The sequence below is a fragment of the Sabethes cyaneus genome, chromosome 2, assembly GCF_943734655.1.
Source record: "Sabethes cyaneus chromosome 2, idSabCyanKW18_F2, whole genome shotgun sequence".
In the NCBI taxonomy this organism is placed as follows: Eukaryota; Metazoa; Arthropoda; class Insecta; order Diptera; family Culicidae; genus Sabethes; species Sabethes cyaneus.
In genome coordinates this window covers 243,691,483-243,718,345 of record NC_071354.1, presented here as the reverse complement: position 1 = coordinate 243,718,345, position 26,863 = coordinate 243,691,483, and the positions used below count along the sequence as shown (strand labels likewise).

General features: G+C 38.2%; 1 protein-coding gene across 8 annotated transcripts in view; it reads right to left on the bottom strand.

Moving 5' to 3' along the window:
• LOC128738794 (myocyte-specific enhancer factor 2) overlaps positions 1 to 26,863 on the bottom strand; it is a 196,503-nt gene that overhangs the window by 163,657 nt on the left and 5,983 nt on the right. The window contains exon 2 of one of the 8 annotated variants that reach the window (XM_053834178.1): positions 12,513 to 12,542. The exons of the other annotated variants lie outside the window; for them this stretch is intronic. The gene's annotated coding sequence lies outside the window, so the exon portion shown is untranslated. The remainder of the gene's footprint in view (positions 1 to 12,512; positions 12,543 to 26,863) is intronic. 8 annotated transcript variants of the gene reach the window in all.

Here is a 26,863-nt window from a genome sequence, read left to right as displayed (position 1 = left end):
AATTTTAAACGCTGGATTGATTTTCGTTAATGTTGGTATGTTCAATATGCCATTTTTCCTAATGAAAGCTTGCCCAAATCGTTGACTGTTTGTTCTGCATTTTGATAACATTGTCACGTGAGGAATTTTCAAAACGCGCAAAAAATTATAAGAATTACTGCAGCGTATCGTTTTCCAATGGATCTCACATTTTTACTGACGTGTCCAGGCTGGAACATACTGGGACACGTGTCCCACCTTTTCTGTTCAATTCAATGTAAAACAAAATGATTTCTCGTAGCGCAACCTACGAGTTCAACTTCAAATAAAATTTTAAGTTCGCTTACAAGTCCAATTGTATATCCCATTTTTTCGATTTATAGCACGCCTAAATTAGTTCAAACTTAACTCTAAATTAAAGTACAGTTTAAGTCCCGTATTAAGTCCTCTTCAAGATTTCAAGTTTAATTTCAGGTCCAGTTTCAAGTGAAATTTCAAGTTCATTCAATTACTGGTCCAATTTTGTGTCCCATTCCATGTCCCATTTCAAGTCCTATCTAATGCCCCATATCAACAGTTATTTTGAAGCAAATTTTAAATCCTATTTCAATTTCATCTTTGGGTTCAATTTCAAAAATAATTTTTAATTGAAGTCCCATTTTAAGTCCTGTTTCAAGTCCAATTGTATGTCCATTCTCAAGACCCGTTTCATCTTCAATTTTAGGTCTAATTTCATGTCCCATTTTAATTCAAATTTCTACTCCAAATTTACTTATTCAAGTACAATTTCAACTTCAATTTCAAGTCCAATTTCACGTTTGCTTGAAGTAAAATTGAAGTAAGTATGAAGTAATTCAATTTGAAGTAAAGCACGTCCAAATTTGCCCAAACTCAAGTCCAATTATGATAATGATACTTTAAATATATTGAGCTCAATGCAAGTATATGAATCTCCAGCACAAACAACACGTTACATCGTCCCTTCGTTGACGTTTTCTTTGTTTATACCAGAATGGTAATCTTACAAAAAACTTGGTGCCCTGAAGTAATTCAAACAATTGTTATTCAAGCGTAACTTGTCTTCTTCAAGAGTGCAATAAGTCTAGATGAACTTATCGTCCTCTTGGATAAATTTTCTTTGTCATGTGCAAGAAATGTTAGCCTAATAAGCGCTTTCTGGTTGATTTAGATAAAACCATTGAAAAAATGGCGAACAGGGCTGTTTTGATTACTTTTGAAATTGTAACCAATTGCATATGAGTGTTTATAAATATGGTTTTTTACAATTCCGTAAGTGTTAAATAAATGTTTGGACAGGGAGGCTCCGTAGCCGCAAGGTTACCGAGTCTGCTTTGGTCATTGGTCAAGCGAGTGGTCATGGGTTCGAATCTTAGTAGAATCAAGCCATTCGATGTCAAGTGACTTTAGCATGAGTTTATACTCAGGCATCCCTCGTTTATCCTTCCTTCATGCTGAATTCTAAATTTTCTCACTGAAGCCTCTTGACAGTGCAAAAGTACCTCCTATAGTTAAGTGTACTGATCAGAGGAACGAATGAGTCCTCGCCAGGGACGGGGGGAAATTTCTATAAATATAGATGTAATATGTAAAAATCCCAAGTAACAATTTGAGTTTTATTACTTACTTATGATGGCATTTAAGACCACAATTGATCATGAAGACCGCCATAAGAGTACAATAAAACTCACATTGTTGCTTGGGATCTCTCTGGATTTGTTCATCGCTGGATAAATGGTTTTAACCACTATTTTACAAGACTGTCAAAGGCCATTGATGGTTAGAATAAAATATGTAAGAAGCCAGTTATAGATAAACGACTTCCATCATTTCACCATTTCATTGTTATTTTATGTATCCTTTGAAATATGAAATCACTAAAGCGATTTTTATTGCGAAACTTGTCATTGATTTTTTTTTTTCTTAGACAGCTTTTCATTTGAGATATTATCCATTCATTGTTCAGTCCCTCGAAGTGATCCGGCAAGCGGTAACATGCGTAGACCTCTGACGTATAAGGCCGAATAATACGTATATTGAATAATTATCAATAATGGCATTTCATGTCCTTTGAGATCATCGCCAATTTTGAGGAATTCTTCTCCATGCTTTCTTCAATGGACCGAAAAAAGCCACATTCTTTAGCTTAAGTCAAGTGGGTTGTGTTAAGACGAAGGCAGATAAATCGAATGTTTCGCGATTAGCAAATTTTAAGCACTTCTGGATTGATATGAAAACACAAATTATCGCCAATTAATGCAACCGGTCTACTCAGATTGCGTACTGCTGAAAGAAAAACCCGAATTAATCCACCTAGCGGCGTGACCTAGCCTTTCTACTGCCACAATAATCGTTATTTAATTTCTCAGGAACTTAATTGTAGATGTATAGATGTTATATTAGACTATATTTTTAAATATCCGTTCCGTATTCCTCAAAATCCTTATTTGCCAGTAAAATTCACAACGTATTGTGTAGAACAATTATATTTTCTTTCCATGGGTGCGTAAATACTTGTAAGCGTCATTTATGTTACTTGATGAACACCTTGTTTAGTTTTATAATCGGTCGGCCTTAACTTTCGGGCTTCAGAGCCACATACGAAACTTGTTTTGAATTGACAATATGAAATATGGTTCATAGTAGATTTTTTTATATTTTGATATTAATACCATGCGTTCAAAAGTTAGCATCTTTGAAAAACAAGAGTTCAGAAAAATTATTATTACATTTCGCTTTTGAAGAAAAAGGATATCTACAACAAAATGATTGATCTCAAAATTTTACTATTGGTTTGCTTGGCTTCAATTTTGCAATATATCTGAATTAGAAAAAAATTACTGAATAGAGCATTAGATATGAAAACGAGAAATGGAACTATTTCTTAGCTAGCGCTCCTTCAGATAATTATTTTTGCATGAAAATCAAAACTTAAGCTTCTGTTGAATGTACTTTCATGAAAAGATAGTCATTAGCTTGATCGCATCGTTTTTACAATGTTAGAGGGTTAGGAAAACAAGATGACGTCGAAAAATAGTGCCAATGCTGCGCCATGCTTGAGAATGGGAAATACGATCGATATGATTCCCAGTGCTTGTCTTTTTTTGATTTATTTATTAATACATGATACATGACATAAGACATCTGTCCTCTAAAATATCACTAACGAAAACAAATCTTACAAAATTTCTACCGTGCAACGTTTACTTCCTATTTTTCATATAACATTTCTAAGCTCTAGTATCTATTGATTGAAAAGAGCATCTATTGATGCGCAGAATTTGTTTGGAATTTGTACAAATTTATTTGGAAAAATCAACTCACTAGTATTTTTGATTCTATACACCCCTATACCTACATGCTTAAATAAACTGCTTTTCTTCGCTTTTTGCTTTTCTTGTACAATTGTGAGTAACAGCAAGTGAAGAAAATGACAATTGAAATCTGAAATCAAAGAAAAGAAAAAACTTTTCGATTGAATCCCACTATTTAATATTTATTTGCAACAGATACGTAGTTCACCTACGACGTGCAGGCTTCATCAGTGTCTTATTTCAAAGCGTATACGTATCTGTCGCGAATAAATATTAAATAGTGGAATTTAGTCGGTAAAAGTTTTTTCTTTTCTTTAATTTCAGAGTTCGTATTCCACTAAGAAGCTTCAAAAACTTCAGACAATTGACATGTTTCTCACTTTTCTTGAATTTCATTGCAAATTTTAAAATTGCAAATTGTCATCACATACATACATACATACATACATACATACATACATACATACATACATACATACATACATACACGCATACATCACACACATCTCATACATTGAATACAATCAACATTTGATTGATATGTTTTGATTTCACACGTTTTAACGGTTTAATATACGGTGCTCAAGTGTTAAAGTTTGAATAACTTTTGAATGAAGCGTCCGATTTTAAATAACTCGGTTTCGTTTGATAGATCTCAGCAGTAATTTTCAAATAATCATAAAATGTGTGATGTTTTTCATTAAATTAATGCTTATATGTTACATAAATATGTTTTAAATACTATTTTTTCACATTTATTTATGTAACTTTCAAACTACAAGTCCAATCGTCACGAAATTTGGAAGTTAAGGGTTTGCAAGGCTCCTCTTTCATATGCAATCAATTTTGTTCAAATCGGTTAAGAGACCTATGAGATAATGAAGTCCCATATTTTTCGTATTTTTATACATAACTTTTGAACTAAAAGTCCGATCAGTATGAAATTCAATAGCGACCAATGGGACACCTAGACCTTTCATTTGACACTAAGAACATTAAAATCGGTCCAGCCATCTCCGAGAAAAGTGAGTGAGATTAAAAGCGTCACATACACACACACACACATACACACACACACACACACACACACACATACATACACACACACAGAAAATGCTCAGTTTTCGAAACTAAGTCGAATGGTATATAACATTCGGCCCGCAGGACCTTCTTTCCATTTCCGGTTTTCCAAGTGATTTCTATACCTTTATACTATATATTTATATAGTAGAAAGGCAAAAAGGATCGAAATCAGTCTTCGAACGTTTCGGGGCATCGAATCATCCACTTTTGCTGCATCCGATTCGAACAGGACCATTATTGGCTCAAGGTGACCACAAGTGCGTAACCCCCTACGATAAAACTGAACTTTGACGTGGTGTATGGCTTTTTACTAATCAGTAAATGAACAATGGTCACGTTTAATTCTCAATGTGGGATTGGGGGTATAAGAATACTTTTACGAATTAAAGTAGGAGGGGTCAGTCCCGGTGTATTGGTTAGCATCACGCCAATCATTCACGCTGAATTCTATATTTACCCTCTGAAGCCTCGTGTCAGTGCAAATGTCCCTCCTATAGTTAAGTGTACTGGTCAGAGGTACGAATGAGTCCTCGCCAGGGTCGGCTATAATATGGGATAGTACTGGCAGCGAGGAATAAGTGGGTACAGTAGATCAAGCTTTGAAGGAAGGGTAAACTCCAATACACACAAGCACGCATAAAATTTAATAAGCATATCGCTCATTCAATAGCGATTATAGCAAAAAGAAATGCAGTACATGTCATATAGCAAACACCTGGGCGATATCACAATAGATCAACTATACTGGTCGCAGTGATGAGTCGACACATGGAAAAAAAGTTCAGAAGGAGATAAACACATTAACGTTGACATGATTGGTCATTCGACCGTATTACGCAGTTGCAAACATATATCTCTGCAGGCTGCGGGGACAGCGGGCGCTTGATAGCGGTGGATTTTTAGAATTTAGCAACGGCCATTCCCGTTGTTATAAATATTGCGCACTAGCTGTTTAGTCTTGAGGGTTGGGATGCGGGTGCGATTCTATGGTTTAAAATTTCTGTCGACTACCGCGAACGACCACGTCTTGCTGCACTCAATTTACTTTGTAGCAAAAATGCCAAAGGAATGGATGATGAAATTTGTTACATTTCCCTGATAAGTTCATAACCACTCGTCATTTTGATGCTGTTCAATCTAGTTCCATCCCGCCCTATCCGCTTCCTTATACCCGAGATGCAACGGTCAAAAAAACTTCAAGTAAACCATTAGAAAATGTCCAGTAAATCTTCAGCTAAATTCAAATAACGCTTCATTAAACGCACTTTTGTCCCCGACTGCCAACGATCCTAAAATACAAGCTCGTTGTTTTGGCGTTATCCAATGCTGGTCTGTCCTCCTTTTCCATTCCCGATCTCTAAACGCGACACCCGAGACAGTCGCATAATGTCAAAAGAGGAGTGACAAGTTATGTTGGTTTACTTTCTCGTACATTATTCATCGTACAAAGATTTTTCCACAGTAGCTAATTCGTAGATGTTAGTGTCGTATGTGCTTGGGAAATTGAAACGATTTAACGATTGAAATGCAATTTCGACTTCATCAATTCGTAAAAAATTCTGATAGGTTGATTTTCGAATCAACCTATTAGAAATCTGGGTAAATTTTATTTGCTATTTTTTCTGATCTACTTACTCAACTATGATGAACATTTTTGAGAGTTTTCGTACAAAATGGGCCGAAGGAAGTTAGGATTACCTATTTTCCAAGAATACGTTTAGAAGATTGTTCCGATTTTCTCTAGTATCACGTATTTATAGCTCATAACTCTTGAATCAAGTGTCTTAGAATCTAAAGAAAGGTCGGAAAACTCGTGTCCTAATTCTTGGAAAATTTTCAAAATATATTTTTCTCATTTACCCATTCGTTATCTTTTATCCACAAAACATTCACTACCTATAGCATTTTTTTACTCTTTACCAATTCATAGTCTTTTTGTGACAAAAATTTCAATAACTATGGTCTATATGTGTCACGTTTTTTTCGATTGAAAAATGATATCATGGGAAAAGTTTAATTTTTGTCTAAAATTGGAAGATTTGAAGTAATGATGGATTGCGCTGAAGTTGTTTGCATACAACATTTCATCTAGGTGACGAGCGCTTTGTATCACCTTTTGGTACTTGAAATTCGACACCTTTTTTGACAGCCTGCCTGCCTGCCTGCGTTGTGTATGAGTTGGTTTTGGGAAGCAGAAATGGCTTTGCTTTCAGGCTCACGTGTGATCGGCGATACGACGGGACTATTATTATTAACTGTAACAGGACTGCGCGTTTAACTACAGCAGTAAAAGTTGCAAGTTGCTTACTTTGGAGGTTGTGTTCCCTGTGGTCCGGAGAAATTTGCGTTCGCCCGAAAAATCGTAAAGTAGCAGCTAGCGGTTCGGTGTTACAACCCTTCCCGGACATAAAAGTCAGAAAGATCTGTAGTAATGATCAGTATGTGTGATCCTCAGGTTATATACTAGTTTTATCAAGATGGACTGATTTGGCTTAAAGTTGATTGCCTGTTGGACTATTTATTTCTTCAACGTCTAGCTTCAAATGTGTTTAAGCTTCCTAAAAACCAGTCAATTTTGTTAACCCTTTACGAACCGAAGCTGGGAAAAGTGTGCAAAAATTTCTTTTCACGCCACCCAGAAGTTACACGGCTCTGTAAGAGGGTTCAACGCAGTCTTTTCGCAAAGTTCATTAACTTCGACTTTGCAGATCTTATGGCGGCTATTATTAGTAAATAATAATTTTCTCCCACAGAGTAGAGAGTAGGTTGAACAAAAACCCAAACCGGTTCTCTGATGCGTGTCTATGATATGATTTGAACTAGGAACTAGCAAGCCAAAACAAAAATCTGCGGGCAAAAAAATTGATTTTTTTAAGGGCAAAAATGATTAATGAAAAATGTTCGACGCACATTCCGAACGCGTCGTTTCAAACGGTACCTCCTAGCTTGTCTAGACACATAAAAAATGTCGGACCATATTGAAGTACATACCAACACACGGGGAAAGCGTTTTTTGGTAAAACTTGTTAAGCAAAATGTTTTTTTTTTTTGAGTTTTTAATTTAAATAAATATTGAGACATGATCTGTTGCAGCGAGATTTGCATTGGCATCGACATAATCATGATTATTTATTCTTTCTCAAGCTGGAAATGCAGGTATGCTAATATGCCCAAATATTCCACAACAGTGAATGTGCCAAAAAAAATGAACATGGAAGCGTTTCAACACAAGCCTTGAACCAGTTCGGTAGAGATTCACCCGTTTGCATGTGCAATATTTAACAATGTTGCGATTCTAACAAAATGCTGTCTTAACTTGTTGTATAAAAAAATAGAGATCAGTCTTCCCGCTTTCCACTCACAGTGCTAAAAATAGATTAACATCGGAATTGTTTTCGATGCTTTCTATTAATAAAAATAGAAGCAATTAATCGCCTGCTGGTCCTTAGTCGAAAATGGAATCAATCATACTGCTTTAAACTTACGCAACATGGAGAATAATTAATTAAAAGCAAAAAAAAAAAACGACAAACACCCCATGTGGAACGAAACGTATAACGCGGCAAGACCTCTAAGCGATCACCTGGCATAGGCTTGTTCTGATCATAACCATAACTTGAACGGTATAGCCATTCACAGTTCGGTTTTTTTCTTCTCGTTCTTCGTTTGACTTCCCGGTTTCCCGACAATTGGCACGCATCATGTGAATCGGAACGGTTAGAGCCAGTTTGTTCCATCCTTTATCGTTAAAAACCATAAATCAGATTACAGAATAATTATTCCACCAACCAAGCAAGCAACCAACCAACCAACCAACTATTCTCTTTGGCCGAATTTTTGAGGTTGCCTTTTTTTTGGCGCGCGCATTCAAAGCTCAGCAAAGTCGTGATGGATCGTTTATCCTATTTCTCATTAGCAAAAAAGTGATAGGAATCTGTATATAAAGTGATAATTAAGTAGTTAATAATTTAAAAAAGTCGTTTTTAACAATTACTGCTCATTTTCCTAATGCATATATTGCTTCCACACCGTCATCGGTTGCGTGTTGCGTAATCGAGTCAAATTTGGAAATTTATGGGCTGCTAAATTTATTTCGCAGGATTTTAATGGATGTACACTTCCATTTCTTCCTATATTTGGGGAACTTTGCTTAAAAAAATTAGAATCAAACAGACATTTACATCCGGATGGGTTGCGTCTTCTTTTACAGTTTTCGGAACTGTTCGGCGATTGGCGCGCACCGTGTGAAACGGAACGATTACCCAGTTTTTTTTCGGGCGGTACTCTATCGACTTTGAGCATAAATCAGTTTGTGAATAATTTATTTTTCGCTATTCTTTGGCTAATGTTTGGTTGGCTTTTGCATTCATTTAAAATCTTTTGCTTTTTGGCTATGATAGATCTTTTTAGTGTGCTATTTCTTGTTAGCAAAAAAGTGATAGGAATCTGTATATAAATTGCATTATTCATTTGAAAGAAAAAATCAGATTTTCATGTTAAGCCATTTGACATTAAAATCTGGAAACTTGAATTCTAATCTTTGCTGGGGGGTGACAACGATTTGCATTCGCCTTGAACTTTGTTCGTAAAGTGGAACATCTAAATAATGTCCGATTGAGCTGCAATTTATGTAAAGAATAATTTTCAGACGGTAACAACTCTCTTAATGAGATTGTCCTTCTGAGATTGTGAAGTAATTTTTTGATACAAACACTGTTATTCTAATAATTGTTGATGATACTGAGTGAAAATTCAAATACATCCAAAATTCTGATTTATAATAGTTTTGGTTTTTGGTAAACTCTGAATTTTTTTTAAATATAAGTTGAGGAAGGCTAAACAAACCTAGTTGAGCAATCTCTGTCGTGCATTGTCGTCCGGCATCCTTACGACATGTCTGCCCCATCGTATCCTTCCGGTTCTTGTCAGATGTTTAGTGAGAATCTCTCCAAGCAGTCGTGTAGATCGCGATTCATACGCCACCGCCACTCCCCGCTTTTAATTAGTACTCCTTCAAATATCTTCTGCAGCACCTGCGTGCCCGCTCGTCGTCGGATCACCCCCTCAAGTGCAGTGTTGAACAGCATGCAGAATAAGCCGTTACCTTGTCTTAGCCCTCGCCGTGTCTCGAAGAGACTCCAGAGTGTCCCCGAGATGTACACGAAACACTCGATCCAATGTAGCTCTGATCAGTCGCGTCAGTTTATCCGGCAAATTGTGTTCCTGCATTATCTGCCATAGCTGGTCTCGATAGACTGTATCGTACACTGCTTTGAAATCAATAAAGATGTGATGCGTGAAGCCCGCCTGGTAATTCCCTATGAAACCTTGTGCCATCGGTGACAGCCGGCGCAATAGGATCTGAGAGTGTACCTTATAGGCGGCGTTTACCAGCGTTGCAGCAGTCGATCTAATCTCCTTTTTATGTAGATGAGACAAACCATTCCTTCCATCCAGTCCTCCGGTAGCTTCTCCTGTTCCCAAATATTGGAAATAAATCCAGCATTTCTGGGCCATATAACGTACCTCCAAGGACAAAACAAACGGTACCGCAGTTTTATTTTAACAAAAATTGCTAGTGCATAATCTAAGAGTTTTATTACGATTAGTAGTGCAAAGAAAATCTATCCTACTTCATACAGAAAGATATTCGTTCTGAACAGGACGTATTTTGGTAATTGATGGGACACTTACGAATTTGGGCTTTCTTGTAGGTTTTCTCTGGCAACTAACCGGCTTGAATGTTCGGCAATACACCACCTTTGGGGATGGTGGCCCCATTCAGTAGTTTGCTAAATTGTTTGTCGAAACTTCCGTTTGGTTGCAGTTGGCCATCCGAACAATAAAACAAATTGCTGTCTGAGAACACTGCCTGAGCTGGTGTGTTACCGAACATACCGAACCGTTTTATTGCCAAAAAACCCGTGAACGAAGTTGATATTTCTAACAATCTTATCAATTAACAAAGACCGTTCTTTTCAGGACAGACAATATTTTAAATGAAGATTTAAATTTTTTTGGAGACGGTTATAGCTAAAATCGTGTATAGTCTTCTACCTTCCCGTCACAGATTAAGTCACCATCGCCAAATATTTCAAAATCAATTATTATTTATTAGGACTATCAAAATTTGACATGGAAGAGTTGAATTTGTATTCCCAAATCAACAAAACAAAGAAAATTAAGTTCCTGCAGAGTTCAGCGCAATCACTAAGTATTTCAAAGTCATTCAGTCGTCACCGGGGCTGTTAAAATTTGTCATTAAAAAATTAAATCGACAATTTCGAATCGGAAAATCACAAAGGACCTGGGCTTTCGGGTACGAAAATTTACGCGATAAATGAAGAAAACAATTTGTGCACGTTTCTGACTGAATTTAGTGCAATTCAGTAAATTGTATATTTTTGTTCTGGATAATTGCAACATACTAGGCACTGTTTAATCCAAACGTGTGTTAAAATTTCAAAAAAAATTTTTTGTCCCTAACCAGAAACATTTTTTTTATTCCGGAGCCCTAGTTGTAGTAAGCAAAAAGATTTTTTTTTTAATTTTCGATATTTTATCTAGTTTGTGGCCCCAAATTGTTGTGGCAAAAAATTACTAAAGTTGAACTAAGACAGGAAATTCGATCTAAAATTAAACTTGAAATTTTACTTGAAAATGGGACTTAAATTAGATTTAAAATTGTACTTGAAATTGGACACGAAATTGAGCCCCAAATTAAATTTGGAATAGAGTTAAAAGGCCATGAAACAGGGACATGGAATGGAACATGAAATAGAACATGCAATAGTACTTGTAATTGAATTTTTAATTGAACTTGAAATTGAACTTAAAAACGCACTTCAAATAGATTTTAAATTGGACTTGAGTTTTAGCTAATTGGGACGGGCTTTACTTTAAATCGAACTAAAAATTTTGCTTCAAATAAACTCGAAATGGGACTCGAAATTATGCTTGAATTAGTGAGTAATTCTCGCTGAAACGGGGCCACTACTGACACGAGGTCTTCAAATATTGGAACTTCTGCACTTAATTGGTTGAAAATGGTTAAAAAATAAGAATTACACTTTTGATACCTCGAAACAGTTTCAAAAAAAGTTGAATTTTGAGCAAACCTTGACATCTATATCATGTGATATTTCATAAATTTGCCATGAAACAACTCACAAATGACCCGGTTCTGTAAAGAAGAAGAACAGGGCTTTCAAATGGAGTAAAAATTTTTTAATTAATTATCTGTATCAAGGTTTACAACTGTCACATAATGGAATATCTTGCTACAGAAAATTAATTGTTTTATTCAGTTAATACCGTTGCACACCTAATTTTATGAATATTTCTCATGGCATTTTTTCAGCTTTCCGATGGTGATCTTAAAATTAAAATCGGTTGGGGGGATCATGGCGAAAATAGCGATTTTTTGTTAAAATCCAACATGGCGGCCAAATCTAAGATGGCCGCCAAGTTTTTTTTCACTTCGTTTATAAGCCCTATGTCTTCTCTTTACAAAATCGTGTCGTTTGTAGTTTGTTTTATAGCAAATTTTGGAAATAACACAATAATAACATGAAAATTGTTTACCTTGCTACAAATAACTGGTTGTTTTGTTCAGTTAATACCGTTGCACACCTAATTTTATAAATGTTTCTTATAGCATTTTTTCTCAGTTTTCCAATGGTGGTCTTAAAATAAAAATCGGTTGGGGGGCTCATGCTGAAAACGACGATTTTTTGATAAAATCCAAGATGGTTGCCAAAAATTTGTTTACTCCATTTCAAAGCCTTGTTCTTCTTTACAGAACCGGGCTATTTGTTAGTTGTTTCATGGAAAATTTATGAATATCACATAATATAGATGTCAAGGTTTGCACAAAATTCTATTTTTTTGAAACTGTTAGGCCCCTGGCGAACGAGGGGTCCACTATTACGAGGTATTGAAAATGTAATTCTTATTTTGGAACCATTTTCAACCAATTAAGTGCAAAGGTTCCAACATTTGAAGAACTCGTGTCAGCAGTGGCCCCGTTTCAGCGAGAATTACTTAGTGCATTTGGAGTGGAAATTTGGATTGAATAGGGACATGAAACTGGACATAAAACTGAAGTTAAAACGTTACCTTAGATTGAAATGGGACATACAATTGGGCCTGTAATAGAGCATAAAATGGGACTTCAATAAGACTTAAAATTATACTTGAAATTGATTGCAAAAATGAAGTTGAAATAGGATTTAAAATTGGCGTTAATTATGTTGATACGGGACATGAAGTAGGACTTGAAATGGGACATGCAATGGGACGCGAAATAGAACATGAAATTGGACTTCTAATTGATTTTAAAATTTAAAATTTTGCCTGAAACTGGACTTAAAATTGAACTTGAAATCGTGCCACGCTCAGTTTGTCGATGTTTTGTGTCATGAAAGTTAGAAAATTTTAACGCGCCGGTTATTTTTGCTAGATTATTCACCTTATAAGCGGAAAAAATTTAATCAATGATAGAATTCTGTAATTTTATGAAGAAGTTGATAAGTACTAAATTTTTAACAAATTGCGGCAAAAAGCCTTTTACATGTCCAAACATTTTTTTCCTGTGTGGACTCATCACTGCGACCAGTATAGTTGATTTCTTTTTATAATCGCTATTGAATGAGCGATTGGGGTTTACCCTTCCTTCAAAGCTTGATCTACCTTACCCACCTATTCCTCACTGCCAGTACTATCCCATCCCGGGGGGAAACTGATTCCCGTAAAGGAACATTTCAACATCAGTAATATATGTCATGTCGCATATCAAAACATATCAGAACTCGACAAAATGGCGTTTGGCGATCATCTCATGCCTCATGCTATAATGGAGTTATTGATGCGGTACTGGATTCGACGCAATAGGACTTAATTGTATTAGATGATGGATTAGAGTCGAAGCCGAGCCGAAGCAAAGTCTACGTAGAGAAAAAGCAAAGTTAAAAGTTTAAATTGCATCTAGAGTAATGGGATGGGATATAGATGGATATTTAAATTCGGCATGAAATAAAAAAATAAAGCTATATTATTACATGAAAAATGAACGAAAAATGGACAATTCTCGAGGAGGACCTGCGAGTGCTCTGAGTCACGAGGAACGAGTGCTAAGCGCTTATCTTCGACGGCACACACACAGGAGGAAGAAGTATGGAGGCGCAACTCTACGGCGAACCCAGTATTCAAAAGCTGGCTAAAGGTGGGGACGGATGCGGTGTGCAGGGGACTTGTTGCAAGAATGCCGGACATCTACCCTGCTAAAATGATATTTGCCCAAAGTCCGGTAGAAACAAGAAGGCCAGGAGCACAGCGAGCAAGATGGTTAGATCAATCAGAGCGAAATCTGGATAAATATGTTGAAATACCCCGACATTTAGTCGAGAGTCAGACTAACTCAGCATAAAAATCCGATTAAACCCACTTAGTGGTACAGGCACAGAAAACTTCATAACTTCAAAATTGACTCCTTAAGGGGACATAGCCTGAAAACAAAAACATATACCCAAGCCTAAGGCTGTGTTTCGTTAACGAAGCTCAAAACGAAGTGTTTTCCATCTACGTCTACTAACAAACAAACAAAAGCTATCTAGAGTGGATTATGAAATGAAATTTGCGGATTCGCGTATCGTTTGCCTCTCTAAGTAAAATTGCAGTGATTGTGAAATCGGCCTTAATTTTTTTTCTGAAAGTTTATCTCAGTTTTTGACAGAGATGTTTTATCCATAGGAATGGGAGTAAAGAGATAAATCTGAAAAAGCTATCTTAAGCAAATCGAGCAGCAAGAGCTGTTGAAATCTGAACCAAAAGAAAGGGTTCATTGTTTGGGTGAAAATGGATTAATGTTAAGGGCTTGATGATTATAAAAAGATAATGAAACTGATAATTTCGAAAATATTTTTTCTTAATTTTTTCCTTTAACCTTTGCGAAAATTGCGTTCTGAATTTGATTTCGTTGGGCATTCAAAGCAATGTTGAAGATAGCTATTATTTTGTGATCTCATTTAAGGGTATGGCTATCTCTACAACTAGTCACTCGAATGCCAGAACTCCCGACAGTGCGGTGTAAGTTAGCGAAGACACGGTACACCACCGTCCTTCAATCTCAACGAACGCGTCGTGATAAAAACTCACAAAGAAGAAAAAAAAAATAAACAACGTTGGAGCGAAATCAATGTAAACAAAACGTCAGTGTGTCGCAGTGTTAAGGGCGACAAACAATCGCACAAAGATGTAACATTTTTCTCTGCCGCAAGTATGTATCGGCAGCTTTTGTAATCAAAGCAAATACCAGCGGCAAAATATGGAGTTCAATTCCCGCTTATCTTTAATACTGTGAGGATTTTTAGTTATTTAACATACCATGTTTTAGTCAGGCGCTAATTGGATCTCTAGTTTAATTTATGTTCTATTATTTATAGGTCCACAGGCATCTGCCAATAGTAACAATACATTGGCATTGGAAGATCTCCGCGTTTAACAAAACCTGAACAAGCTGAAGACCAATAAAATTTAATTTTCAACAATAATCATTCAAAAAACGCATAACTATAATTGTTGAGCAAACCTTCAACACCCAATAAAATTTTTGCTGCTCTGATTGCAAGTGCACCTAACTACCTATGTGATGGCGTATAGTTGCAGCAGACCTGTGCCGGTTGCAAGTGGCGGCGCGCAAGACAAGCGCAACTAAGAAAGACAGGTTCTAGAAAATCAGTCCCACGGGGCGGCGGCACTGACTGGCGATCGATGCTTCCGCCGATACTGGATCTTGTCGATCCCATCGCCATCGCCCGTTGGTCGTCCAGCAAGCAAAACAGGGGGTGGGGGGGCACGGACGACGGTACGAGGTGGCAAAAGAAAATTAATATCCACCGACCGTCGTCTTCTGGATTGCCTTCTGCTGACTGACTGAGCGGATGAGTCTTCTTCTCTACCGTCCAAGTCCAGCCAGCGTCGCGTTTAATAGCCACTGACAGTACATCGTGATCAGATCACTGGCCGCGCTTTTTCGCGATTATGAATTCGCATTATATTTTGCTCCCTTCATATTGAATGATCATACATGCGCTTACGCAACAGGGATGCCAACTTCAACGGGCTTTAAGTTCCGGGTTCAAACAGAAAATCAATTTTTAAAATGGATAATATTTTGTTATTAAATTACGACTTTGACAAACGAACAGAATTCGAGTTAGAATAATTTCACTACCCTAACGATTGATTGCAGAACTGGATTTTTTCCAAACGTGCTATTCCACTGGCAGCACTCGCTACGTCAACCCCCGGCATCATATCAAGCCACCCCTTTCCGCGACCGACCGAACGCTGCCTGCCGGCCAATCTGGAGCCACACGAGAGTCCATAAACTGGAAAGTTATTGCCTCTTTGACTTTGTCGGCCCTTATCACTGCTGGTTCAACTTTGCAAAGTCGCCGAGTCAGAGGTCTTTGGAATTGTTGTTATCCAGTTTGCCTCTTGTATTTTACTTTGTTATTCGCACCACCAAGACAAGACGGGTAGACGAGAGATAAAAACGCAGCAACCGGGGGCTTTCGGCTGGCTACTGCACAAAACAACAATATTAGAGTGTTGGTGTAGAATATCCTCTCCCCGTACCTCCCCGCTTCGGGTGCCTTCTCTTCCGCATGCTTCGTTGCATGAGGAAAACATGAACCACCCGGTTCAGCATAATTATCGACTGCGCGGTGTAGAGGCACGTTCACCGTTGTGCCGCTAGCGATGGGGAGCACAAATGGTGGCTGGATAGGAACAAGACAAATGCCAGAAACGTCCTTGAAACTCGCGCCTGGCCTCTGCCCGCAGGCAAAGTCGACTCACCACCAGCACCGACCAACCACCTTCTCCTCCGCCTCCCAACACGGGGTGTATCCAACGTTACCACCAGTGCCAGTGCCAGTGGGTTCGTGTTGCTAATGTCGATGCGCATGTGTTGGTGAAAAAGCACCCCTAAAATGAAAGCGACCGTAAGCGACAAAGGCAAAAAAAATACCTCCGAGAAGCAACAAGTATGCAAATATTTTCCCCAAAATCAATAACTCGACGGCTCTCGCCGTGCTTCGTTACGGGGCGCTCTCCCAGGTGGTATATGTATATGGTAGGTATGTCCATTTGATCCGTTTGACCGACTGTCGATTCTCACTCGGCAGTATCTTCGCTAGCAGCCAGCAGCGATGGTGAGAGTGCTGAGTGAGAATACATTCCAAATTACCTTTATGTAAGGGTAGTGGTCGTGTATCTAGCTTTCGGAGGCTTTTGGTATAGTATCTACTGCTGATGGGAGGACGATGATGTTATTCGGAATTTAATATATTATTTTTCACAGAAGCATCTCTCAAAGTTAGGCATGTTCCGGCAATATCTTGCTTGATTCTGTTCGACACCTGACGGAGAGGTTTTACTGGGAAGAAACCCGAAACGCCGGTGAATAAAATAGCGAGTAGCTTTATTTGGTATTTAAAGAATGGGTATTTTTTAGGATACAAAAAAACAGTAAACTTTGAAGAAATTAGTATGCTAATTCAGTCCACAGCAGCATTTCCCGATTCTAGCAAATAATTTTTTTTAATTTTCTCACTATTTATATACACAAAATTTAAACTACAAAAAATATTGCAATTTTGACACTAAATATCTCGAAAGTAATATATTTGCAATAGTAATGCATAGTTTTCCTTTAGAAAACCCTTTCAAATGGCAGTTTTAAATTACAACAAGTGACTCGCGCTGACGTCATTCTATGCAGCAATTCCATGAAAAAGATCCTTGCAAAATTCGGATTGTTTTAAAACCTTGAGACCTGTATACGATCGGCGGTAAGATTTCGATAATAACAAATTCAAAGTTTGAAGGTTTGTAATTTTTATAGCTTTCAATCGAACTCTTCTCTGATGTGTCCAGACAAAAGGCGAAGGGCACCGGAGGGCACCGCCCTTTCAAAACCACATTTTGATCATCAGTGAACTTCAGTTGGACTTCACGTCGCAGCATTAACATCGGGGCTTGAACTTGAAGTTATATTGAAGCTGGACCTATTTAAATTTAAACTAGAAACTGAATTTGGATTTCAAATTATTGGACTTAATATTAGACGTAGCTACCAGAGACCTCGAGGAACAAGCCAGTCATCGTACGTTCGAATCTCGACTGGGAGAGTCTTAGAGTCAATAGGATCGTCGGACTAGCCCTATGATTAACCGGTAATCAAACACCTGGATGCCAAATCTGTCGAGTGGGGATGGAAAAAAATCGCTTCTAGCGATGAAGATCATTGGAGCGATCAGATTCAGATTCATTGACATCACTACTTGTAAGCGACAAATATTTTGTCGCGTCTGTACAGATTATGATGAACTTAAAGTCAGATCATGTTCTTTGCATGATTGCGTTGAAAAATATAACAGATAAGTAATTCTCGCTGAAACGGGGCCACTACCGACACGAGGTCTTCAAATATTCGAACTTTTGCGCTTAAATGGTTGAAAATGGTTAAAAAATAAGAATTACACTTTTGATACCTCGAAATAGTGGACCCCTCGTTCGCCAAGGTGCCTAACAGTTTCAAGAACACGGCTTTCAAATGGAGTAAAATTTTCTTGGCGGCCATCTTAGATTTGGTCGCCATATTGAATTTTATCAAAAAATCGCCGTTTTCGCCATGATGCCCCCAACCGATTTTAATGTCAATACCATCATCGGAAAGCTGAGAAAAAATACTATAAGAAACATTCATCAAGTTAGATCTGCAATGGCATTAACTAAAAAAACCATTAATTTTCTGTAGCAAGATATTCCATTATGTATATGAGTGTTGTAAACCTTGATACAGTTAATTAATTGTTTCGTTTATTTAATGCCACTACACATATAATTTGATGAATGTTCCTTATAGCATTTTTTCTCAGCTTTGTTGGTTGTCAGTTCGTGGTCTTAAAATTAAAATCGGTTGGGGGGATCATGGCGAAAACGATTTTTTTTAGGAAAAATCCAGCATGGCGGCCAAACCCAAGATGGCCGTCGATTTTTCTTCACTTCGTTTATAAACCCTATCTCTCCTCTTTACAAAACCGTGTCATTTGTAGTTTGTTTCATAGCAAATATTGGAAATATCACAATCGTTATATGAAAATTGTGAACTTTGCTACAAATAACTGATTGCTTTATTCAGTTAATGCCATTTCACACCTAATTTTATGAATGTTTCTTGTAGCATTTTTTCAAAATAAAAATCGTTGGGGGGCTCATGGTCAAAACGGCGATTTTTTGATAAAATCCAATATGACCACCAAATCCAAGATGGCCGCCAAAAAAAATTTTACTCCATTTGAAAGCCGTGTTCTTCTTCTTTACAGTGCCAGGCCATTTGTTAGTTGTTTCATGGCAAATTTATGAAATATCACATGATATAGATCTCCAAGATGTTTGTTCCAAATTCAACTTTTCTTGAAATTGTTAGCCACTTGGCGAACGAGGGGCCCACTATTTCGAGGTATCAAAAGTGTAATTCTTATTTTTTAACCATTTTCAACCAATTAAACGCAAAAGTACGAATATTTGAAGACCTCGTGTCAGTAGTGGCCCCGTTTCAGCGAGAATTACTCAGATACAGGCGATTGGTTGTGTGCATCGCATGAATCACAATACAAACAACATGAGTGACCTTTTTTCTCGCAGCTAGGTAAGATGTAACACTGTAATCGACTGCTGTGTCCGTTTAGAGAACAAAATCTTGTGATCAATACTAAAGATTCACTTTTGTCATGATCTGTACGGATCGTGATCTGTACGTGTGGTGATAATTCACAGATTTGATCAAAATCATTGATTTTCCATCACTGCTGTCGAGTGAAAAAAAAGGGTCAAGTTTCGACAACAGAGTGTAGCACCTGGGCTCTGCTTTGCTATCAGACATGAAATGGAATTGGACTTTATATGAAACTAAAAATGGAATTGAAAGTAGAATTAAAATTGACCTTAATATCCTTTTTCTCGGGTTATCCAACTGATCGCTTTAGCGTATAAAACTCTGCGCCGGACCCTTTTGTGATGTCAACAAAGTGTCAGGGAGACCTCAAACATCAGTTCTGCCTGACGAGACAGGCAATGTCGCCCACTAAAACAAGGGTAGAGCCCCAAGCAAGTTCCGGCCCAGCGCGAACTCCACAAACTGACTCTGAGATCTCTCTGCCAAAGGTCGGAATGTCATACTTTAAATAAAATGATGATGATGATGATGATGATGATGATGATGATGATGATGATGATGATGATGATGATGATGATGATGATGATGATGATGACGATGCTGATGATGATAATGATGGCGATGAGAAGAAAAATGATTAATCCTATTTGTGAATGTGCCCCGCCCTGGAAATGTTGTACTACTTGAGTTGTAAAATATAGTACACATAGTGAAGAAGTGGAGGATTCGTTAGACACATCAAACACCGGTCCTCAACCGCACGTCCACTATCAATTATCCACAAACGAATCAATAGGGCCAATGGGAAGATAAATTTTGGACCATCAGTGGCTATTAACTTATCAAGGCAAATTTCATCTTACATCCCCCAGCATTTAAGCACTAATCCAAGACAAGTCTACAAAGTAAATTGACTGCAGCACGACCTGGGCGTTCGCGGTAGTCGACAGAAGTCTTAAAATACAGAGTCGCACCCGCCTTCCAACCCTCGAAACCAAAGAGCCAGTGCGCAGTATCTACAACGGAAATCCGTCACCAAACCCCGACCGCTAGACATATTATTATAGTGAATTAAATGTAAAATAGTATAAGAATTAATTTATTTTCCCGTCTGCTACCTTAGAGCACCTCTATTATTGGCCGTAATCATTGCAGAATGCTCCTTCGGCATTCAAACCAGGCCTGGCATCCCGTTTACATCCCCTTACTAACCTTAAGCCCCCAGCCGACCCAATCTAACCGGCAATTTTCGGAGATATTTGTGACAACTGTGATCGATAGGGATGAGACCCAGAAACATTCATCTATTCATTATCATTATCATTCATTATTCCCATACTGGTCTTATTCTTAAAGCGTAGCATAGACAACCGTACACACCCCATACTGGCCCTATTCTTAAACGGAATAAAAAGTGCTTTCTGAACAACGCAACAATCACATTTGATCAATTTTTACCGTGAGTCCCACTTGAAATGATAAAAGTGTTTTGATATATACCCACATTCAGAAGTAAACGTGACCGCTGTTCATTTACTGATTAGTTAAACAGCCCTACACCACGTCAAAGTTCAGTTTTATCGTAGGGAATTAAAATTAAGCTTAATATCGGACATTAAAATCAAAAGCAGAATGTCGAACACATGAAAGTCAGAATTGTAGTTGAACATCATCAAAAGTAAAAATAAAAAGTTCAAATTCAAAAGTCAAATGTTTGGAGCTTTTAAGTCCAACAAGCTACGGAGAGAAAAAAAAGTAGAAGGTTGTTTTAAAGACTCAACCGCTTATTTAACGTAAGACTACGCAAAGTTGACGCAATAAAATGCTGGTCAGATCACAAAAAGCCTGCAATACTGTTCATCCGTTCTGATTGCTCAATAATCTTCAGACCAATTAGTAGATTTTTTGATAATTGCCTAGCTTAATAATAAGTACTAGCGCCTTACAAAAAACTAATCTCATGGGATTTTGAAGTCCTAAAAAACTGCAGCCAGTAGATAGCATCACCTTTTTCTTTATTTGCGGAAAGGGTTTCTGGTTGATTTAATAAGGAAGGATCCTGGTTAAAAAACTATTTTGCTAAGCGAAGAAATGAAATAATTTCTTCGCTTTGTGGCCATCCATATACTAAGTGGACAGTTTAGTGGGGGGTACGTGAATGTCCACGCTTGTCCACGGAAGGGGGCAGGGGGTATAGAAAATGTCCACGTGGACAAGCTACATTTTTTGCAATGAATAGAATTTTTATTTGTGCCTTTTAAATTAATTAAAATTAGGTCACGACGTCTATTGTACTTTGTCTTACAATCAAATGCAACTCGCCACGAAAAAGAAAATCCATTGACAACGTATTTGAAAAATAAATCGTCTTCTTAAAATTTCACGAACCACAACGGAGAGGTCTTGTGATGTGTTAAAGTCAGCGACCAAGCTAAGGTACTCTGGTTGGACAGGGGTTGAAGCAGATGAATCTTCAAGCGAAGACCAAGCTGGAACATGCATTCCTGTAGTCCATCATTTATGTGCAGTGGACAAGATTAGCATGGATAGAGGAACTAGATCTAGATAACATGCATAGTTTAGCTTGCTTTTACGTAAGCTTTTTTCTTAATTTTTTTAAATTACAGAATAACGCAAATGAAAACAGAATTGTGCATAGAATTTCACATTAGAAAAAAAAAATGTCCACGTGGACAAACAATGGAGGGGGGGTGGGGGTTGAGTCGATGTCCACGCTCGGGGGGTGTTGAAAATTGGCATTTTTGTGGCCACGTGGTATTTGAATGGCCCCTTATTCTAAAACATTAATTTAGGGTAAGTGTACTTGGTAGCCTCAGATACAACCTGCTTACCCAATTCATTAGATGACAGCAATTCACATCGCATTGCATTAAAAGCATGGAGAATGGCGTGCAAGTGGACACCATTTACAGACTTGAAAGCTGCGTTCTATCGTGTCGATCACTCCGTCTCAGTAGCTAAAATTGAACGTCTCGGAGCTTCAACACTCTTTACTGAGTGGCTGAAATCTTATCTCGTTCACCGCTCACTCTCTGTTAAATTGAGTCAAACAGTTTTACAACACCTGTCTGGTGTTCCGCAAGGGAGTAACCTGGGACCGCTACTGTTCTCTTTATTTTGCAATGACGTGTGCTTTATCATCCCGCCTGGTTGTAAACTCATTTACGCTGGCGACCCTAAATTATTTCTTGTCGTACGAACTATGACGGACTGCATTGAACTGCAACGACTCTTGGATTCTTTTTCTGACTGGTGCTTGCGAAACTTATTGACTATTAGTGTGTTAAAATGTTCCATAATTTCTTTTACACGTAAGAAAACTCCAATATTGTTTAACTATACAGTTTCAGGAGAAATTCTTGAAAGAGTCACAGTAATTAAGGACCTTGGTGTACTACTCAAATCTCAACTTTCCTTTAAACATCACTATTGTTGTGGCACCGATGCACCTGCCACTATCTCATTGGTAAATAGACGTCAATACAGACATGTAGGGGAATGGCTGTTACCTAGACAACAAAAACACCTTGGTGCTAGTGAAGAAAAACCAAAACAAAGTTAAAATTGCAACAAAATAAACTAAATTAATTATTTGAAGATTAAATGCTAACGTATCGTTGAGCTGGTTCTGTTTAAGTGAAAAGTGCTAGAAAGCAGATCTACGTGCGTTAGAGTGAGTAGCAGAATAAGGTGAACTGTGAATCTTTATTTGATTAATGAATTTTCTGCAGACAAAATTAGTCAGCTTAACCGGCAAGCGAGTCAGAGGCCTTTGGCAGGAGATTCGTATAAAACTGAACATTAGTTGCTTTTCTCGAGAAACGTTCAGGTGAAACAAGATTCCGCGGCGTGCCCGTTAGAAGATATTTCGTGAAAAACTATTCATGTAAGCGAAATTAGATTTATATAATCAAAATGTTACGAGAAAATTTATTTTAGTTTTAAGCTGCACAAATAAAGGCTGCTCTAAGAATTTAGTTCGTTCACGATCCGAACAACTATTCTCATATCATAGCACGTGCTATACCGACATTTGGAGCAACCGGATTGAATTCCTACGTTTCGCTCTTAGGTTTTTACCGTGGCAAAACCCCAACCATTTGCCGCCTTATGCCGAAATATTTTTCAAGCAATTTTCGTGGGAAAGCCTTTAACTGGAGAAATAGATGCTCCCAATATACTATCCGAAATCGATTGGAATGTGCCCTCCAGAAACCTAAGATCCCGTGATTTCCTGCGCCTTTCATTCCACCGCACAGATTATGGCCAAAACGAACCCCTTAGGGTGATGCGTGTCGTTTTAATAACGTGTTTGAATTGTTTGACTTCGATTTATCGAGTGATAGTTTTAAAAATAGACTAAGGCAAATAAGACAATGCCACAAAAGACGATCGTTAAGACTGTCGCAGTGGGCTTTTAGCCCAATGCCCTTCTGGCATACAAAAAAGGCAAATAATGAAATATGCTAAGTTAGAAATGTATCAATGTTAAGATATGTTGTACTATGTTAATATTGTAATTGTATGTAGTATGTACGTCAGGTTTGTAATAGTGTCAAAAGATAGTGGGGTTTTTACGCGCACTTGAGGGTTGACCTCAAGTGGGCTTTTCCCCACTCCCAAGTTTCATTGAGACCCACAGCGGTCAGATGAACAAATACAAATAAATAAACAAATAAGCAGTTCATGCTGCTGATCGTCTATTGAAAAACACTGCTCTAGCTCTCCTTATGGCGTGACTTATTCATTTGCCTTGCCCTTCTTGGTCAAGTTGTCACTAACTGTTGGTGTCATTCTAACGATGCGATGGTGCAATTTACGAACAACATGCTGCATAGAAACAGATGATGGGATCAAGTGAAGTGTTCTTGGCTGGCACCGCCTACAAGGTGCTCGCCGAGATTTTGTTACGTCGTCTATCCTCAAGAGAATTCGTAGGGTAGTATCAGACGGGTTTTATAAAACTTCGTGCTACTACAGATCAAATTTTCACGCTCCGACAAATCCTCCAGAAATGTCGGGAGTACAACCAACGTGCCCACACATCATGTTTACGTGGACTTCAGGGCAGCATACGATGTAGTCGAGCGCGGACAGCTGAAGCAGATAATGCACGAGAATGGTTTTCCGGAAAATTGATGTGGTTGATCAAAACTATCCTGTAGTGAATGATGTGCGTGTTTCGGGTGCACTCTCGAGTCCCTTCGAATCACGCAGAAGGTTGTGGCAAGGGGATGGAGGGTGTGCTCCGACGAGCGGGCATCGAAACGAGAGGAAAAATCTTCAGGCAAGACTTCTAGCCTTCGCAGACGACCGCGAAATCATTACTAGCAACCTTGGGACGGCGGAGGCAAATCTCATCAGACTAAAAACGGAGACTTGAAAAACTGGGTTACAAATCAATGCGTCGAAAACCAAATATATGGCAGGAAGACGCTTCCACGGACAGTAAGTATTGACGGTGATGAACTGGAAGTGGTTGATGAGTTCGTGTGTTTGGGATCTCTGGTCTAGACGACTAAGAAGATGCAACGACGCATTCAAACTCGAAATCGAACCTACTGTTCCCTCCGAAAGACGCTTCGATCAAGGAGCATACGCCGCCTCATAAAGCTGACGATGTACCAAAAGCTAGTCAGACTGGTAGTCCTCTACGGACTTGAGACAGTAATTTTGCTTACGGAAGACATACGTGTATTTGCCTTATTTGAACAAAAGATCTTCTTCTTAATCAGCTCCAGGCCGTGGTTTCCTCTGCTGTACGAAGAAGTCGTCTCCATTCCACTCGGTCCATGACCGCAATTCGCCAGCCACGTAGTCTGTTTAGGGTCCGCAGGTCGCTTTCCACTTGATCGATCCATCTTGCTCGCTGCGCGCCCCGCCGTTCGTTCCTGTCGGATTGTTATTGTGATCTTTTTTAACCGGGCTGTCGCTCATTATTAAACAAGCGACCTATCTTCAAACTCCATCATCTGGTGGGTTGAGTTATTTATAGACACAAATTGTGCCTCTTCCGCGATCTATTTCAATAAGGGGGTCGCTTAATAAGGGGGTTGTGCAGTCTCCTTTTGTTCCCAGCGCCTATATGATTCAAAGGTACATTAGTACCAGCAAACGACATACCCTGGCGGGTGTTGGGGGTTCGAATACGGTTAAATCTCAAATTATGGCTTGGTTCGATCTATGTACCTTCTAACATTGGACAAAACGTAGGAGTCACAACGACCACTTGTTAAGTGTAGCTACTAATAACCCTCCCCCCTCTCACCTTTCCGCTCTTTCTCCTTCACTCTACATTTCATTACTTTCTTCTACCGTTACCAATTGTAAAAGAACTGCCGTTTCAAAAAATATGAGGTTAAACTTGAACCTTAAATTATATATCTAATTGGGCTTAAACGTTAAACGCGAAATTGAGGTAAAATTGTACTTGAAATTGAAAGTTAACTGAATTTCCAATTGGTCTTGAACTCCCATAAAATTGGAATTGAAATTAAACTTAAAATTGGACGTGAAATCGAAGTTGAAATTAAACATAGGGGAAAAGTGTATAATGTGCCCCCCCTAAGAATAAATGGATATATCTCCGTTATACTTCCCCAAATTAACGTTACAACTACGTGTATATGTTGGTACTTAAGCTGACAACCAATTGCAATTGTTTATTTCATTTAGTATTGTGGAATAAACATGCTAGGAATTATTTAATAAAAGCACCTAAATGTTGTGTTTCTCGTCTGCGCGGGGTAAAATGCCCCACCTGCGGTATAATATGCCCAATGCGGTAATTTGAGTATTTCTACCAGTGACAGACCAACTCTATTTTGTAGAAAGTAAAACTATTTCCTTTGTTTTGCAAAATATCGTTATTTTATGTAAAATAAACCTAGTTTCGGCCTTCTGGTGCACTTTTTCTTTTCTTCATGGGGCACATTATACCGCAGCTGTGGCGTTTTGTACCGGGTAGTTGAATTACCTAGAATTTGGACGTTGGTAATAAATTATTCCCACCACGGTTGCTCTACAATACTAATTGAATTAAATAATGGCAATTGGCTTCAAGTTAGATCTGTTTACCTATGTTTATAGCCACATTTGCAAGGGGGGGCAAATTGCACCACCGCAAGTGGGGCATATTGGCCTGCTTTTACTTATTTGAAAAAATATTAAATGCTAAAGCAAATCAAGCGTTTCATACTGTTATTTTTAGCAGGGATGTCATTTTGAAGTTCACTTTACGCAATCGAATCGCAACAACCGGTTATTTACAGATTTTGACAAGAAAATAGCTTATGGAAATGACGCCAAAAGTTACATCGGAAGCTGCTCAAAAACAAATTTATTTTTGTTTTGTTTTTACAGCATGTGACAACTGTCATACTTGCATAGTAGGCTAGTTCCATCAAATATTATGGTTTCTGGGTGGTTTTGCATTTTAATTTCGCTTGTTTAGCGAAAAACGAAGGGGGGGCACATTGGCCACGGGGGGCACGTTATACACAATTCCCCTAAGCTGAACTTGGTTGGATATGATTTTAAATTCCAAGATTTCACTTCAATTTCAACTGGAAATTGGATTTGAATTTGGACTTTGAGGTACAATATTGGTTTAACAAACCAACCGTCGTCTGCTCGAATCTCGGCTAGGCGCCGCTTCGAGAGTCAGTAGGATCGTTGCACTAGCCCCTAATTGTCTTCTACC